This window comes from Pezoporus flaviventris, unplaced genomic scaffold, assembly GCF_033815535.1.
Source record: "Pezoporus flaviventris isolate CSIRO_AGI_PZ_B2104156 unplaced genomic scaffold, CSIRO_AGI_Pfla_v1 ptg000040l, whole genome shotgun sequence".
Lineage (NCBI taxonomy): Eukaryota > Metazoa > Chordata > Aves > Psittaciformes > Psittacidae > Pezoporus > Pezoporus flaviventris.
Genome location: NW_026892588.1, coordinates 10,379,836 through 10,398,483, shown reverse-complemented (window position 1 = coordinate 10,398,483; position 18,648 = coordinate 10,379,836). Strand labels below are relative to the sequence as shown.

The following is an 18,648-nucleotide window of genomic DNA, read 5'->3' as shown; positions in this document are numbered from 1 at the left end:
TTTTGACAAGGGCCTGCAGTGACAAGACAAGGGGGAATGGCTTTATCCTGACAGTGAGGAGATTGACATGAGATTTTAGGCAGAAGCTCTTCCCTGTGCGGGTGCTGAGGCGCTGGCACAGGGTGCCCGGAGAAGCTGTGGCTGCCCCATCCCTGGCAGCGTTCAAGGCCAGGTTGCACACAGGGGCTTGGAGCAACCTGGTTTAGTGGAAGGTGTCCCTGCCTGTGGCAGGGGGGTGGAACTGGATGAGCTTTAAGGTCCCTTCAACCCAAACCAGTCCGGGTTTCTGTAAGAACTGGATGAAAAATTATGACTATTGGGGTAACAGGGGAAACCTGAGGTTACAAGAATTTTGTGGTTTGCCTGCCCTACTTGCACTCAGCCACGAATTCGGGCACTGTTTTCCACGTCAGCCCACACAGGTGACTAAACTGGCTGCCCTGGCGGCCGAGAACACGCCTGGCTGGGGCCCGTCCATTGTCCGAGAGGCCCGATCCTCGGCAGCAGGGATTCCCCACTGCTACGGGACCGCGGAGCCTCTTGCGGGAGCCTCTCGGGCACACCGCGCTGCTTCACGGACCCGCCGCCCCGCCGCGGTTCGCTGGGCGCGCAGGCGCAGGAGGCCTCCTGCGCCTGCGCGCCCAGCGAACCGCGGCGGGGCGGAGAGGAAGGTGTTGCGGTCCTGCCCCTCTTCGGAAGTGACGCTGCGGAGGCGAGGCCGGCGCGGTGCGGAGCCGGGCGGTGTTACCGGCGCCGGACGCGGTGCCCAGGTAACGCGGGGAGGGCGGTGCGGGCAGGGCCCTCAGGGTCGCTGCTGAGGTGGCCCCTCAGACACCTGAGCGCTGTCGGAGCGTTGGGTGCCTCTCCTCTCGGGACTCCCTAGGGGCACTGAGCGCATCCCGCGGGGTTCGCTTCTGCTTTGCACGCGTCGAGACAGGATTTGTCCTGTGTTGAGTGGCATATTAAAAAAAAAGGAGGTTTTAGTATTTAAAAGAAACAGTGATATCTGTGGCAGTAGCTGTTTCTCAGCCCTATAATGAGGCAAGGTGTTGGTAATGCTTATTTTGAGACAGGTGAACAATCGCAGGGTGTTATCTCCTCTTCCCGGGAAGGAGGAAGCGTTTAAGTAGCTCTTCAGAGGGGATCGGAGGTAGATCATTACTGAGTTAAGACCATGGTGTCTGGTGTACTGTTGTAATCCTGTCTGAGCAAAACGTCCCAGGGGCTGCTGACATAAAAAAAAAAAAAGTGTAAGTAATTTCTGTGCTTCTGTCACCTGGCAGGAGGTTGGAAGAGTGAAAGGGATGGCTTTAGCAGGTGCACTGCTTGGACTATCTTTGGCTTAGCTCAATAGAGTGAAACAAGGGGATAGCTGGTAAGAATTGCAGTGCTTAAAACTGAAGGAAGACAGCATCTTGCCGTCTTTGTGTGAAGAAGCAGTTCCCATGGCAGAATCTAGTACCTCTAGCTTATTTTTGCTAAGAGAATGGAAATAGATAGAAGTAACACTTGCAAATGTAGCACAATGAAAACGAAGCATGTAGAGGAAATGGATAGGACCCTGTCAGACTCCTTTCTCGTTTCAGCTTTGTGGGAGTTTTGCTGCTGGAAATTGCTAAGACCTTGTTGTGACTTCATTTGCAGTTGTTCTTTTATCCTCTAGCTTTAGTAGTTCAGAGATAGACTGGTCTTAACAGACTGATCTTGCTCTCAAAGCAGAGTGAAAACATAAGGTAAATACTTTCTGCATTCACTCTGAGTTGGATTAGAGTCCTGATCTGATTGTGCCAAGGAGGCATTTGAGATGTGAAAGCTAACTTCTATGTGTACATAACTATAGGTACCATGAGGTGTGGAATTTCAGGAGATCAGGTTTAAGATTATGTTCCCGCTCAGAAGGGTGGCCCTGTGCACCTCTTTTCCAGCTCTCTGTCTGCCTATTTCCATTGCCTGTCTTGTGCAGGTGCAAGTGGTTGTGTGGTTGGCTGGATTCCTCTGCTAAACCCACCAGCAGTTAGCACCATACAGCAAGTGAACCGATGGAGCTGTGTATCTGTACTAATGCAGTGTATGTAACAGGGAGAGGCAGGTCCGCCCATTAGGCAGTGTCATGGGGCAAAATCAGTTAAGCTGCTTGTGAAAATGTTCCCTGGGGCTGCACTTCCCTGCACAGGTGAGCTGGCCTAGTGTTGGTGGCTGGGTTTTTTGTGTGGCTTTTTGTGGTGGTTGTTGTTTTGGTTTGGTACTTTTTTAGCTGACAGCTGTGTGATACTGTCTCCTTATTTTATGATGTGACTAAAAATCTCAGCCCCCCTCCAGACTTTCATATTTATGTTGTTTCCTGAAAAAGTTTACTTTTGCTTGATGACCAGACTGTTAAATGTGAAGGATTAGACATGTAGAACTGGAGAGCTTTTAGGACTTTGCCTGTGATGATTATTACCAGTAACTCCACTGGAATCATCACTAAAACAGATGTTCAGAGAACAAAAGGAGTTTTTGCTAAGTGTAAGGATAGGAGTACTAGCAATGTATAAAGAGATCACATTAGGCACAGGAAAGAGGTGGATAAAGAATTGAAATGGATGTAGCAAATGGGAAGTTACTCTCAGTTGCTCAGTTTTGGTCTGAACTGTATTTTAACAGCTGTTTCTGACATCAGCTAAATTTTTGTCCATTAAGATGATAAAAGATAAGACTATTAGCAAAACTTTGCATCAGGTGCATGCTAAGACATTTTAGGGATATAAATAATTTGATTAGCTTCACTAAGATTAAGAAGAATCATCCTGAAAAGGAAAAAAACAACAACCCAGTGTTCTATTTATTGTACTGTTTTAAAGTCCACGTTAGTACAGCAGCTCATAGATTTTATTCAGCTATTTAGGGAGAATGAATTCTCCTTGTAATGTCCAGGAGTTTTATATATGCCTTTGTGACATAGTTCAATGGCTTTAATTGCAGTGTTAAAATGCTACTTCTTGGAAAAAGTGCTGACTTTCCAGAACTCACTGTGGTTTTGTTTTAAATGATTTTTGTACTGTGGCTTCTGCCCCTGCCTTGAACCTGTTCTGCAGTATATATGTTGTATTGTTTTGATCTCCTTTCATGGAAACGTTTTCTATTAGGTCCCTTATTAAAGTTGCTAAAGCTGGATCTAACTGCTTTTGTTGTTGAATTTATCTTTACAACTAGAAGATAAATTGCTCCTTATTATTGTTTGTTAGAAAAGATAGTGTAAGATTTAATAAGTTACTTTATCAAATATTTTAGGTGGGTCTCAACAGTACAGTGCTTAAGTTAAATATTGACTTGCTGTGTAGGACTTTGGTCTTGTGTAACCCTTGCTGAAGCTGCTGCCAAGAGAAGGGTATTGTGGCAAAGATAGCAACGACTTAAAATTACCCCCTACCAAACTGAAGCCAGCCTAGCTGTGCACAGAGACAGCTAATGATTGCAGAGGAGGCTCGGCAACCTTCCTGTAATATATTCATGCCCCATGTTAGTTTCTGCTGCATTACATGAGTAGGTAGTAAATTTTGTACCTGGGGGTGGTGACAGTCCTTTTCTGTTTCTCTGTTGATAGTGAAATATCTAGACTTTGGGGTCTCATCATTGGTGCCAGCCCTGGTGGTCCTTTCTCATCTTGTTCTTATTTTTACTGAAAAGTACCAGTGTGCCAGTAGGCCAGCTGTCAGGAGGTCTGTCTCTGGGACCATGTCTCTCAGTACAGAAGGCTCTTTGTGTTTTATGTATGCATGATGCCTTGAAAAAATAAACATTTCTCCTTCTTGCAGATTCAGATATGAACTAAGCATAACTGGTTCAGTATTTTTGGCCTGCTTCATGCCTCTTCCCTTGCTGTTGTGGGCTTTCTTACAAAGGTCTAAAAATCTGCTTGCTAAACTTTATTGAAAACAGAATTCCTCTGGAACTAAGGAGATAGTTTTTCTTTGGTGCTGTGGCATGTATCATTGAATGCTTTGCTGTGGGGAGCTCGGCATGCAACACAGTTGTATATTATGGAAAACTAATTTTTTTTCTAGCTGAGAGGCTTTGTAGGTGGGAGGCATCTTAGTCTTTCTCATTTGTCTGTGGGAATAGGAGTTTCATACTAATCAGGAGGTTGTTAGCGAAAAGAAAAAAAAACCTCAGACATCTGTGGTGCTTTAGATGAAGGAATTTCTGCATCCTTTAATAGTAATATATTTTGAGCTGTTTATAGGTGGGTGGGGGAATAAGTGACTTAATATCTTTGGTAAGTCTAGTTTCCTGTCAGAATCTAGTTCTAGGGAGACTTTTCTCCTGTGTTATTGCAATAAGGTTGAGTATGTCATATGTTGACTTCTTTTGCTATAAACTAAGGTTTTGGTGGAAGAAATATTTTCTTTTACATGTAGGATTGGGTTAATAAATCCTGCCTCTTAGTCCTTTTGAAACCATTTCCCTAAATGTGATGGGGGTGAATTGCTCTTTGCTTACTCTGGATATTCTGGAACATGGATTTATAGAGCTGTTTGTGTAGAGCCCATGAAGTGAAAGGTATTTCAAGTTTTGATACTTCTGTCAGCTTTTTCCACTTCATGGATTTAGTGTGATGGGATTCGCTGTTGGGTGTGTTTCAAAGATGCACGGATGTTTGGTGTGAGTGAGGTCAAGGTTTAGGCTGAACTCCAGATGGTGGTCAGAGGATTACTTGAAGAGCTAATTACGAGTGTTCTTTATGTAAGTCTGAATAGTTACATCACAAAGATTTTTCTTTAGTGATTCATTGGGCAATTTAGTGGGGAAAATAACCAACAACTTCTTTACTTTCTAATGAATCATGTTTTTCCCTTGGCCCATCTGGCTCATATTGAGCTGTACACCAGCACTTGCAGGCTATTTTAATGGATGTTTATTTCGTGACCCTGAAAACAAGATCTATGATATCTTTGAAGTATGGATATCTCTTTTTCTCTGCATGTGTGACCTATGTTTCTCCTTGTATCCATCTACTGAGTGAGTTACTGCTGTGGTGTGAGCTGTGAACAAAGACCTCTGCCTGTGGTTTATTCAGGCGTGGACTCCCTTGAGTTAGTGAATGCTATTTTTGGAGTTCCCTCGGGGAGAAGGTGGTCAGCCCATCTAACCTCACAGCCAAGCAAAGGCAAGTACAGCAATGTCAGCTTTGGTCTCACTGTGCTGGATCAGCTGTTGGTGGTGGTTCTGTCAGAGAGGATCCTGTCTTCTGCCAAGAAGTGTTAGTGGGGTCATCCAGCAGCAAGTTGGCCAGAAAACGTTCATTTAACTCCCTTGACTGGTTATGGTTGTCAGGAAACACCTTGTCCGCGTTTAAGAGGCTTGTGAGTTATGACTGCTCCTGTCTTAGCTCAAGAGATTTGCCCCATGACTCATAGATAATGGTCAATGCCCTTGGTGTCTGCAGCTCTGGATCACTGTACCAGCCTGGCTCATCAGGTTGCAATCTCACTGTCTTATTTGGTGCCTGGTGCTATGGCCATTACAGTTTTGGCCTTTGGTCTGTGACAAGACAGCTTAGTGCTAAAGGAGGTGGAATTTCCTTTCTGTTTCTGGACTACTTTTTTATCCTTTGAAGAGCAGTTTCTCACTGGTGCTGTGTATCCAGTGCTGCTGCTGGCTTCAGATCAGCCAAGCACCTGAATATTGGCAGAGGTGGAGAAAACAGTGGTGGGGTCTCATGCTAGTGGTGCCATGGGCCTCAGCAGGTAGCAGATTGATTTCTGAGTTTTCCTTAGCATCATTTGTTTTCTACCTGTTTTCCCTATAACAACCTGAATGCTAAAGTTCACGGTGTTGCTCAGTGGTATTGCAACACCCCTTTAGAAATGAGAACGTTTAAAAGTTGCTGTACTCATAGGGTTGCTGGGAGGACTTCTCTCCCTTCATATCTTCCTAAGTGAAGGTTAATATGTTTTACAGCTGATACAGAGTACTTTGACCTTCCTGGTTCACTTACAAATAGAGAGCTTTTTTAATGGGTCGTTTACATTCCTGCGCAATGTCCTGTAGTTTCGATGTGCTTATCTGTCTGTAATGGGAGGAAATAGTGATGCTGGTTAACTGATTTGATGTGATCTTGTGATTAGAGACTCCTCTTGCAGTCTGATGGGCAGTAGCTCACAGCCAGCACCTTTGTTCAATGAAGTATTATTTTTTGTATTTGTTTATCTATAGCCCATTCCTGGGGGGCAAGAGCTCTCTGGGGAGAGAGGATCCAAGCTGTTGATGGGTGCTGCTTAGTGCAGTCAAGTTCAGGAGCTCAGTAAGCTGACCGAGGCAGTTGACTGAGGAGAAATCTTTATAGAAAATTCCTGGTGCTTGGAGCCATAGGGAATGTTTTCAGGGTTTTTTTTTTCACCTATGTCTAGGGCCAGAATATACAAGTTGTAACAGAAAGAATCATCATGATGTCCCTAAGAGATTAAAGGATTTGTATGGATTTTCCTTTCCTTTGTCAGGGAGCAGCTGACCTCGGGACCAGCACCTCAAGCTTACTGATGAGCTGGATGCTTTCCTGTGGTTCTGAGCACACTTAAGCAGCAAAGATGATTCTCCAGACTCTGAGTGTGAGATTTGATCAGTGCCCTGTTCAGAAAGTTGATCTCTTTGCCTTCATTTCCAACAGGATCTGTCATTTCTTTCTCAAAAAAACCTAAATCTAAGCCCAGGCTTCCTGATTCATGGACTGGAATGCTATTGTGGACTCCAAATTGGCTGCTGCTCAAGGTTCTGTGACACGTGATGCCTTGTGTTGCCGCAGATAACGGACATCTGATTTTGTTGATTCCCTCCTGGTCAAGGCATCCTTGAGCCTTCTGTCTGTTTTGTGTTGGCCCCTGTGGTTGCAGGAATGAAAGAAACCACTAACTTCAGATTTGCATTGCTTTGCATAAGCTGGGTGGTTCTTGGCACTTAAAATGGCCCACATTTTTCTACTACCCAACTGTCTCAGTATCAGGAAAGATGGTAGTAAAGAACCTGCTCACCCGAATGGACAGTTTCCCCTTCTTGCAGTCAATGAATTCACTCTTTAGTTTGGAGGTTGCAGTGCATTGTACTTCTTAATTTCATTTCTTTCCTGGCAAGTTATGCTTTTTCCAGGTTGCTCCATAAGATTTCATTTCAGTCTTTGTTTCTGAAACTTCCCATCTCCAAGGCAGAGGTGCTATACCACACCTGTGTGTTGGGAGAAGACTTTTTTTTATTTAATGATTAGAGGATTAAATCTTCCATATGTTCTTTGAAACTACTACTGAGGAAGCAAGGGCTATTGCCAGAGTCACATGGAGGTGTATTACAGACTTAGGAGTGTGTTTATGCTTTGTGTAATGAGTCCTCCTTTCCCTCCTGGGCTAGCTCAGATTATGTTGATAGTATTAGTGAAGAACATTTCCAAGTCTGATCTCACTCTACAGCAAAACCTGAAGGCTTGCTGAGGTACTGACCAAGCACTGGGACTTTGCAGAGTCATCCAGGAATGAAACTGCATTTTGTGGAACAAATTGTATTGAGATTGTTGTTTGCATGGAGGACTCTGACACTTTTTTTTAGAAAGAGTCACTCCAAGCAGAGCTCTACTCAGCAGAGTTGTTTTTAAGTGGCTGGTTTTCTTCAATCTATATATAATCTTAAATCTAAATTGTCTGTAGGAAGCTCTACTTCTCTCTTTGTAGTTCTCTCAAACTCCAGCAGCAAGGTGACAAGAACTGTGAATTTGGGATATATGCAAAATCTTTATACCTGTAAGCCTGCAGAGTGGTTTGGGACCTGTCCTGCAGATAGGGCCAAAGGGGAAAAAAAAGTGGTGGGGAGACTGTGTATCGCAAGCAGACAAGTGAGAATAGTATATACTGAGCTGTAATTATTGGGAGATATGTGTCTTTTCCTAAGCTTCCTGGCTCTTAAGAGCCTTGGAGAATGTGACCTGAATGATCTGAAAGAGATAGAGAGTTTTACTCCCTTAAGTAGAGTTGACTCTTTCACAGGCACTTCCAAAAGGGCAGAATACTGGTAACAGGAACTGCAGGAACACGCTGTGTTGAAATTTTATCTGCCTAAGTAGCTGCTAGTCCAATTCCATTAATGTTTGCATATTTAATAAACTTTTACTGTGGGATTTTAATGAGTTGGCAGTTGTCTCTGAACACCCAGCAGCAGCAGTCACAGAGTATAGGTGGCTCTCAGATGTGGCCTTCTCTCACTTAGAAGGCACACTGCCTTTCCTTGGGCAGTCAGCTCTTGACAGACTCTGGCATGCTTTGATTCAGTTTGAACCGATGTACATCAACAGTGAATACTTAATTTGGATGGAGCCCTAGGGTTAAGTTTTCAGGGGAGGAATCATTTTAAAAACTGTGATGTGAGAGGCACATGACCTTGGTTAATATCCTAACACACCAGCTACCTGCTCAGGATGATTCTTGCTAGTGATCTAATTATTTTGGCTGCAAAATGGGCCTCCTAGGGAATTTATTTCTAGTGTGGCATTTGCTCATTTACAATCCTAGTGCTTTTGCTTTGCCTTTTCAGCCTTATTTTCCACATATATCATAATCCTTGGAAGTTCTCAAAGCAGACTAAGAAGTGGCCCTGATTGTGCTGCATAGTTGGAAACCAGTGTCTCTAGTGAGGTTAAGGAAGCTAAACTATTATCAAGGGAACCTTGGAGAAATTCAGCAGAAAAGCTCAGTGCTTGTGAGATAAACCTAAGTGTAGTGAATATATGTCAGTATGTAAAATGTAGCAGACAAGGTGAAAAGGGACTTTTGATAACACAGCATAATTCTCAGTTCTGGCACCTGTGTAGCTTTAAACTCTAATGTAGATAGTAAATGTGTAAGCTGTGAGAGTTGCAGGGGTGAAGAAAGAAGCCCTCACCACCTTCTTTGAGATAAGACAACCTAGCAATTCAGCGACTTGATCTGTCAAATTGGTTTTGGGTGAATTTAGAGTGTGCCTTGTAAAAAGCAGGAAAAATGCAATGTTTATGTAACATACAATTTTTCCTGAGAGTGCTGTATTTTAAGTTGAAGTTTTTCTTATATCTCCAGAATACCAGTTTCTGAGAGGAAGACCAAAGACAGCTAATGACTAAAACTGATGGACCGTTACATCTTCCAAAATAAGCCATGTATTGAAGGTGAGTAGACTTTGCATGTGACAGATGAGCTGCCCAGTGCCTTGACCCTTGACCATCAGTCTTCCTGAAGGTAGGTCTGTCCTCGTTTCAGCTTAGTGTGCAGCTGCCTTTCTGGGCTGGCACAGCCCATAGAAGTGTGCTTGTGAAAATACGTATTTTATCACTGGGAGAAATATGTAGGAAGTAGGTAACATTTTCCACCATAGCTATTGATTATCACTGATTTGAAAGATCTGAAAAAGCTGGAGTACTCAGTGAAAGAGGTGAGCCAGTGGGAACATGGATATTTTTTGGTGAGTGGAGGAAACTCAGGAGTTTCATTTGCAGGATGAGAAAGTTCAGTTTGGAAGGCAAACTTTTGTTTAGTTTGGTGAATATATTAAATCACGTTAGGCATTTTCAAGTTCTGTTCCAGTTGTACCTCAGTTGATGCTATCAGCATTCAGAGTAGCTGAAGAAGAGTGCTTACTATTAAAGATGGTAAGTTAATTTCCCCAAAGTAAAGAGCATAAAGCTTGAATTAAATGAAATAAAAATTATATTTCGTAGAGTTCTTGATATCTTTTATGTTATTTTTCTACTCAGCCCATCGGGGCTGTAGGCAGTGGCTGTGTGGTATTGTTTTTAAATCCTCTAATAACAGAAGTCAAAATGGGAAATGTCACACGAGTCCTGCATTCAACATTCAAATAAAACCAGGATTTCTGAGGCAAACAGTTGAGGTTTAAAATATCTTGTTTTAGCATTTACTGTCACTTTAATGAAGAACATACAAGAAGAAGCCATGAGCTTAGGTATGCCTAAGTTTGCCTCTTCAGCAACATTAGTTCTAATTTTTAATTAGGCTAATAAATGTGCTTTTCTGTTGGTTACTTTTTTAATTTTTCTATATTTTGGTATGAGCAACCTGATACCTATGGACTCAGAGCTAATAGAGAAATGCAAGTGGTGAAAAATAGCTCTGGGGGGTTGTCAGTTGTCATTCTGTCTGTGCAGAAATTGTTCTAAAGTGTTCAGCAGTGGAGTCACAGGCCTGTTGTGCATAAATCCCTTTTGGTGTGAGAAGAAAGGGCCTTGTAGAAATTCAGCCTGCACTGAACTCTCATTTCCTGTGTTTTGCAAATTTAAGCTGTGTCTCATTATCCATGTGAGTTTCTTAAATATTTGTATATTTGGTAGTGCTGATGAGCCTCTCATGACTGTAGTACTTGACAGAGGTAGGAAGGATGCAGGGTCAGGGGGCTTTACTACTTGAGGAAGATAAGACTTGTATCTGGAGAGAGAAATACTGTTCATAATAATTTGTGCTATTTGGTTTCTGGTATAATCTGCACAATTTTGCATAAAAATGATGGAAACCCAAAATCCCCAAACCAGAGTGTTACCAAGTTCTAAAAGGTTCTCTTGCATTGACTAGTTGTCTATGTTTTGCAAGTGTCCTCTTCAGATTCAAGAGGATGAGCTGTGGGAATTTTTGGGAACATGTTTGAGTAACTTAATTTATATACATTAGAGCCATGGGAATTTTTATGTAAGATTAGTTCTGGAGGAAAGCGATCTGCAATACTGGGTCCATGTTTTGGAATCAGCATCTTTGCTTCTCTTTCATTAAGTGAAAGTGTGTTGCCCTGGGTGTTCCTTGCAACGGTGTGTGGGGAAAAGTAATACTGAAGTGTACAAAAGTATAAACTGAGGTCAACTGAGTATCTTTGTGAACTGGCATAACTGGATTTTGAGTTGGTATTGTTATATATATTTAGACACTGAGAACTCCTGCAGGCCTTTAAATAGGAACTTGCTATTGATGTTTCACACTTCCTACTTAATAATGTGGAAGCTAGTGCTGTGAAAAAGTAGGATGTATTTCAAGAGCATATGTTAGTTGTTTTCCATGTATATGAAGAAATAGCCATTTTTTTTCCCCTGTCTTGTGTTTGCAGTCTACACATTCAAAACATGCCTGCAGGTCTTGGAGTGTCATAGTTTCTTCTACATTATGTGTTTCTGATATGTAAAGAGGCTGTAAATGGTTATGTATGTGTATAATGATTTTTAGTTGTTTTTTTTTGGGGGGGAAGTATGTCTAAGTGCAGTCTCTGAATTCTGCACGAATCAGCATCTGTATATTAATCTCCAATATTAAAAAGTTCTTATGATGCTTGATTGCAGAAGTCTATAGTTAAGCCACATGCTCTTCATGTTTTGAAAGTAAAAATGTTACCTGTGAACCCTTTTGCCAAAAAAAAAAAAAAAATCTGGAAAACTAAGGAATCTCACTTGGATATATTTATGCTGGCATAGTCTGTACTTTTCTATTGATGTAGATGAACAGAAATACCTTTTGCTCTCTCCTCTTCTGCATTCACATTTGGTGAAAAGTGTAACTTTAATCTGTGGAGAAAGATTGTGCAACAGGGTAAAGAAAGACGGAGAGTGAAAAGAAGATACTTGGCTGTTATAAGGCTTCTTTGTTCTCTGAGGTCAGGAAAGGCTGAGCTCCCAGTGATTTCATAAGCTCTTTTATTACCTGTTTACATACTGGTCAGTAAGTCTAAATGGATGTATCCTCCTCCATATGAGTCATTAAGTAAATAATCAGGCAGTACTGGTATTCCTGATACTGTCTGCTCTGAGTACTTATTCCTGTTCCTTGCTGATTTCTTAGCTGCTGTCACAACCCCAGCAGATCTTGTCAGCGCAGGGTCTTCTCACAGCATGTAGTTGTAAAGAGGTGCCTCCATTGGAACTAGTAGCTGTTCCAGCCTTGTTAGGTAGCTGGAAAATGTTTGGAGATGTTTCCAGTAAAACAGTTGGTACTAATTCTTGGCTTGAAGCCTCCTCTTGATCAGAGGCAGCATTGTGGTTTGCCAGATGGCCAGCAAGCTGGATCTGATGCCTGCTCTGATCGCATCCCTCCTGCAGGACAGGGCACAGGAGGAAGTGCATCTCTGGCCTCCCATGGGAGCAGCAAAGTGCACTGTATTCAGGGCTGTTACTAGGGCAGGAGGTTTCAGCAGTTCACTCCTGCTTGATTGCTTTTAAGTACTGCTGGCTGCTGCAGAGAGGGCCTTAGGATTGGAGGTCTGTGCTTCTCTGACAGCTACTGCAGCCAAAGGGTGCCTGAGTGATGATGATGTGTTGCTGTCTCCTCAAAGAGGGTATTTGCAGCTTAAATTGGGGTACAGAGTGCTCCGAGTGTTTGAGCTCACTGGGCAACACTACTTGGGAAGAAATAGACATGGCAAGGAATAGGATATGGTCTATGAGACATCCACTGGCTCACTGAGGTACTGTAAGACTGGCTTCCCATGTGTACCCTTCAGATATTGTGTAACCACTGGGTTTTGCTGAGGCCTTGTCTGTTTTTCATATGGATTAGACTGTAACAGGCTTTTATCCTAAGTAGACTGTTAGCTTTTTTCCCTTGCCTGTCTGTCCTAGCTGTGTCATCGCTTGTGGCCTTCTGGATGTGAAAAATGCCTTGGTGTTTCTGGATTAAATTCTTGCCTCATCGGGAGAAAAATTTGCTACCAATTTAACCTGAATCTTGACTAAATATGGACAATTTGAACTTCGGGCAGATGCACAAACTGGATGGTACTGCCCAGGCAGAATCAGTTGCCATCTTACTCTTGGGCGTAAGGAATGTTTTGAGTGTTGGATGACTGAGACTGTTTTGGGGGAGCTCTCCAGGCCACTAGAGCTGTGGATGAGAACCGCGTCAACTTTTAGATATTCCTTTGCTTATCCCCTTCTGCTAAGGGCAGTGCTCCCAGCCATCTCTAGAGTTGCTTAAAGAAGTCCAACTAATCATGGGATTATCTCTTTTTTTTTTTTTTTACTGGAGATCATGAGGGTTTCATGTTTAAACTGAAAGCACGATAGATGCAACTCAGTTGTATAAGTAGTGTTAAGTAGCTTGAGACACACCAAGTTTCCTAGAGGAAAATCCATCACGTTCATCCCCACATTGAATTTATAGCTGTTGTCAGTGTTACAGTGGTGGATTTGACAACTTAGTTACTAGATGTACGTAGACTTTTTCAGATGTTTCATTTGCTGTGCTGGGGACCATTTGTTTTACTGCAACTGGATGTGAAATATTACCTCTGTGGACTGATAGGTTTCACGTAATGGCACAGGAGGCTGTACTATCAGTATTAGCCTGAGGCTTGCTGTTCTTAGAGCTGTTTTACACAGCCACTGCACTTTCATTAACTTTCCATGAACAAAACTATAGGAATTCCTGATCTGAGACCTCACTGTGCCAGAAGGAGTCTGCAACCCACTTTACTTAGAGAGCAAGTGTCCAGGCTGAAAGTCACCACAAGCTTTTCTTCTGTTAAGGTCTGCTATTAAGAAAATACCTTTTTTTTTTTTTTTTTTTTTTTTTTTTTGTGTGTGCTAAGCAGAGCATATTAAGCTGTCATCTAGTTAAGGGAATAAACTGGAAAAGTCTTTGGAGGGGAAAAGGAGGTACCACTTCAGATTCCTTTGGTGTTTCTTCCAGCTTCCCAAGTACAACAATTCTATTTTTATGTTTTTTTCCCTACATTTAAATATTCTGTGGATATATTAAAAAAAAAAAGAGTTTGATTACATTATGATTGTTGTAATGATTAAATATTGATTGGCATGAAAGAGGTGCATCATTCAAGTAACTGTAGATTTGCCAGGTGGCACTACTTGTCTGCATGTTGCCTTACCAAATACAAAGATCCTGCTTCTCAAGCACATTGCATTTGCCATTTTTAAACAGAATTACGTTTTTCATTAAAATAACATTTGCTCAGTGCTCTCAAGTAAAGGAGAAGTTTAGTATTTACCGGTGAGGTACATGGCAAACTTAGTTCTTTTGGCACTTGACTCGGTCCCCATTCTCTGATGCGTAAGCATTGCATTATTTGTTATGTTGAAATAGTGGAAAAGTGCTCAACTGTTCTCGTATCTGCTACCAAGATTTATTTTTCCTTGAAATCTAAATGCTGCCCTTGGGTTGATGCATCTTTTTTACCTCAAGCAAAGTGGAGTTTTGGTTTTAGCTTTTTAATTTATGCAACCTTGATAAAAGCAGCCAGGTTATGCTGGAGTCAATCTGATGCTAATAAATTCCTTCTGTTCTTCCTTAAGCCACAGTGAAAATGAAAGATGCTAAATTTACTGGCTCTTCTTTATGCCTCTTTGTCCAGTGCAGAAGGAAATTAAGCTATTTTGACCTTGCTCTGACATGTGTAGTCAGTGAAAATGAGGGCAGGGAAAGGCTTTATAAAAATAAATGAAGCCGATATTGGTCTTTCAAAAAGTGTTATTAATGTACTCTAGTATGCCTCAATTAAAGTCACAGCCTGTGAAGGCAAGTGCAGGCTATCTCAGCTGTTATGTCATCTACCAATACGAGAAATTATGTTTTCTGTAAACACTGCCTGACACAACACTACTGAGGTTAAGAAAAATAATTATCCATTGTCATTTAGGAAGTGAAAACTGAGTGTGTGTAGTTTACCACCCAGAACTTGATTGTGTCTCTGGTGCTACTTTGTATTTTTCTGTTATATTTGAAGAACTGAGCTGTGTGCTTTTAAATGGGTTGTTTTTTCCCGAGATGACGGTTAAGAAGCATAATGTTTACTTTGCCAAATTTTGCAGCTGTAGCAGAGGATATTGTATTCTCAGTGTGTATTATTTCAGGTCTAGCAAGAACTGCTTCTGCTTTGATACATTCCTGCTTCTCCACTGTATATTTTCTGGTCAGCTGTGCTTGCACTGGCTAACTTACCTGAAAAGTGATAATGCTGGTATCTTTATTTGCTCTGCCCTGTACTGATACCAGTCTTTAGCTGGTGCTTAATTCCTTGCTTGTGAATGAGGGAGTCTTGTACACTGAGAACCTGAACAGCATAATTTAGCGGTGACTCTCAATTATGGTTGGTTATTCCAGGCACAGACTCCAGGAAGTTGAAACCTATCTTCATTTTACCTGATAGAAGAGTTTCAAAACTTAGATAAAGTGACTCAAAGGAAAGCCTTTTCTGTGGGCACTTTTCTTCCAGTAAGTATTAATACATGTATCTAGCATGTTGTGTCTTGGAGTTAAAATGAGTGGCAGTTTATAGGAAGTGCCATCTGAAAAATGCAAGGGATTTGCTTTCTTGCAGTATATAAAAGAAAACTCCATTTTGTTGTTCCTGCACCAGAAATAGCAATGCTCTGTCACGAAGTTAAGATGTGCGCCACTGCAGGTTTTAATTTCATTTCAGGCCAGGTTGGACGGGGCTTTGAGCAGCCTGGTCTAATGGAAGGTATCCCTGCCTGTGGGAGGGGTTGGAAATAGATGATCTTAAGGTCCATTCCAACCCAAACCATTCTGTGATTCTGAGACTCTATGATTTTGGTTTACTGACAGGAGCTATTAGAGGTATACATGTTGTAGTATGAAACTGTTGCTGCTACAGATGAGTCAAATCAAATTTTTAATTACATTTCTGTGAAAACTGGGGTTGTACAGAAACATTTTGCATCCTTAAAAACTGAAAATGTTGGTGCAATGGTAGTATACCCTGCCTACTTAGAAAACCCTCCCCTTTGTTTGGGTGGCTGGATGTGCTAGCCTAGATTAAAACTTGTGGGTACAATTCTATCTTGTATTAGAGTGTAATATTTACTACGATGCCTGTTCTTAAGTATTATAAATGCTTCTGCATATTGCTTAAAAGGATGGAAAAAAAAGTATTACCCAAGAAATAGCTATGTTTTAAGGTTGGATAGAAATTTAACTCACTGGGACTTCTTGGAACAAATGCTGTTAAATGAACTTCATTTCGTGTAGCAGAGAAGAGAATTTTCTGAATATAATTAGCACTGAAGTATGTGTGTGTGTGTGTGTGTGTGTATAAAAATAAATGGCTATATAAGTCCAGTAAAATTAGGCAGTTTTACTAAACCACAAATTTAAGGCAGTGTTAGAATGGTTGCCTGGGGCTTCAGTATGACTTTTTTAGTGCTCTGGATGGTTAATACAGAGTAGACTAACTGCTAGGACAGAGAAGCCCAGAATAATATTCCTTGTCCCAGTTAAGTCAAGAACTATTAGAGCAGTGGAAGTAAGGTTTCAACAAGAGGGGGGGGGAAAAGGGTGAAGGAAGTGTCAGCTCTCACTCTTGCTTTTGAGAGGGGAGAGCATACAAATTTACCAGAAGTTAGCATGGATAAGGGTGAGTAGCAGTTATCAGAGAAAACAGGCTAATGTTGCCAAGGTTTGTTAAGTGCATTAGGACCGATTTTTTCACTCTTCCTGATGCTTTAAACAAAAAGAAAAAGAAAAAAGGCAAACTGTGTTACTGTTTGCAGTAGGACATGTAGGTCAAAGGAATCTGTTCTTTGACCTGTTTGTCATGAAAGGCTTCTTTGTTATCAAGCCTGATGCTTGAGCCATTAAGAGTTGTTTCTCTTCAACCTGATTGTGCCACACTGGCTACACAGGGGACTTACCATCAGCTGATGGCTTTGCTTCCCCTGATGCTGGGAGCAGGGAAGGCACAGCAGCTAAGAAACTCTCATAAACCCCTGTCACTGTTTAGCTAATACTTAAATGTTTGAAGGATTGACATCAAGTACTTTTTAATGTACTATTCTCACCTTTTCCTAAGGTATTATGTTTTCCTTCTGTCATGTCTTAAGATATTTGATTGTGATACTGCAGTAGAAAAAAAGTTTCTGAGCAGCATATTCCAAGAACCAGAATCTTGGAAGGTGGCCTTGTGTGAGAGTTATCTTTAACCTTTTAACCTTCTCATTGAAACAACCTGGAGTGATCTACTGGGAATTATTCAGTAAGCAGAATTTCTAGTCTCTTCTTGAAGTGCAAGAGTAACAGGACAACTGGAAGGAATGAAAGGGTGTTATGTAGAAAGCCAGGTATTAGACAACAGTCCCATAAACAGCTGCATACATGAAGGCTCTTTGCTCAGCAGCCATGACCAGTAACCATTAGGCTTCTTGGCTGTTAGTCTTCTAGTCTAACAATCAAGTTGACAATCAAAAAACTACTTGTTAGAATAAATGGGGCTCTTTGCTAAAGGAAAAGATGTTCTGCTCTACTCTTCTTTGCAAGGAGCTCACCATTGTGCTTGAGGATTGAACTTCAGGAATGATTTCTGATAGTGCTGTCTCATTATTCTCCTATCAGCAGTCTGGCTGATGTTTGAAGCTATGAATTTGGGAAAAAGGATAATCCTGGGTAATCAGTAGCCGTACCTTCATAGCTAACTCTTGCCTCTTACCTGTGTGGACTGTTGGTCTGTCATGCTGTTAGCAGAACAAGAAGATACACCAGTGTGTTTAGGCTTGCAGGACATCTTATAGCTCCTAGGGAACAGAATTCCACTGCCTGTGTTTCCTCATTCTGAACTGATGATCTATCTGGAGCATGAATAACTGTTCTCACACTTGAGTAAATGTGAAGTCCCCTCTCTTACTGTCTCTGATCTACATTTTTCAACATCAAGGGTTAGTTTCTGGCATCCTCAGATTAAAATACTTATGTAGCTGAGATTCATTATCCTTAACACACACTTGCTTTTGAAATGTTCAGAGCAACAAGGCTGTATCTGTAATGCTTCCAATGAAGCATGTGAGAAAGCATGTGAAAAAGTTTGATCAACTGGTTTCTAGAAGAGGAAGATACAAGGTAAACCCAAAGGGGATACAGAAGTGAGCATTAAGGGTTCTTTTCTTCTCAGCAAGCACTTCAGATGTGCTAAAGAAAATTGTCCTTCATGTCATTTCAGATGATTATATTCACAAAATCCAACCTAGAAAAATCATACCTGTATTGGACACTAACCATCAACAGTCGGTCTTATTTTGTGCCTTTGTCTTGATTACCTTTGTTACCTTGGACACCGAGCAGGACAAAAAAGCTACATCATTCTGATTGCTTCATGTTTCCAAGATGTTTTTTGAGACAAAACGTTTCCTGAGTTTTGTTCAACCTCTGAAGTAGAATTTGGTCTTTCTGGTAATCGCGTGAGATCAAGTGATTGCCTGGAGCAAGAGAATCTGTACTGAATCTGCAATAGCAAAGACTTTGGTAACAAAGACCACCTCCTATTGCTCTCCATCTCTTCAGGCTTAAAGTTTACCAGGTTATAAATTCACCTTGTCATCTTCCTATATAATGGCTAACAATTCTTCAGCATATGAACAAGATAGTTTCTCAAGGATTATTTCATGTTTATATCCTGGCCAGAAATCTCGTCACAAGGAAACTTTGGTGTAGTCTATACAAGCCATACTGAGTTGTTCTTTGGCCTTCTTTCTGGGTATTCCTTTTACGATTTTCTTGGTCTTCCCAGGGACAGTCAACAAATCAGTGTGAAGCTTTGACCTTCAGGTTTGCAACACAGCTTACACAGATACCTTATAGGAGTAGAAAAAAATGTCCCATAATAGAGCTTTTTTTTTTTTTTTTCTCTTTTCTGTTCAAA

At 41.4% G+C, this 18,648-nt stretch overlaps 1 protein-coding gene across 4 annotated transcripts in view; it reads left to right on the top strand.

The window, feature by feature from the left end:
- The first annotated feature begins 640 nt into the window (after positions 1-640).
- The window catches only part of MAP3K13 (mitogen-activated protein kinase kinase kinase 13), a 78,768-nt gene continuing 60,760 nt past the window's right edge, over positions 641-18,648 (top strand). For 2 of the 4 annotated variants that reach the window (XM_061465245.1, XM_061465244.1), the window contains exons 1-2: positions 641-770; positions 9,075-9,163. The gene's annotated coding sequence lies outside the window, so the exon portion shown is untranslated. Of the gene's footprint in view, positions 771-2,154; positions 2,174-9,074; positions 9,164-18,648 lie in introns of those variants that run through there. The other 2 variants (XM_061465249.1, XM_061465246.1) reach the window with 2 other exon arrangements.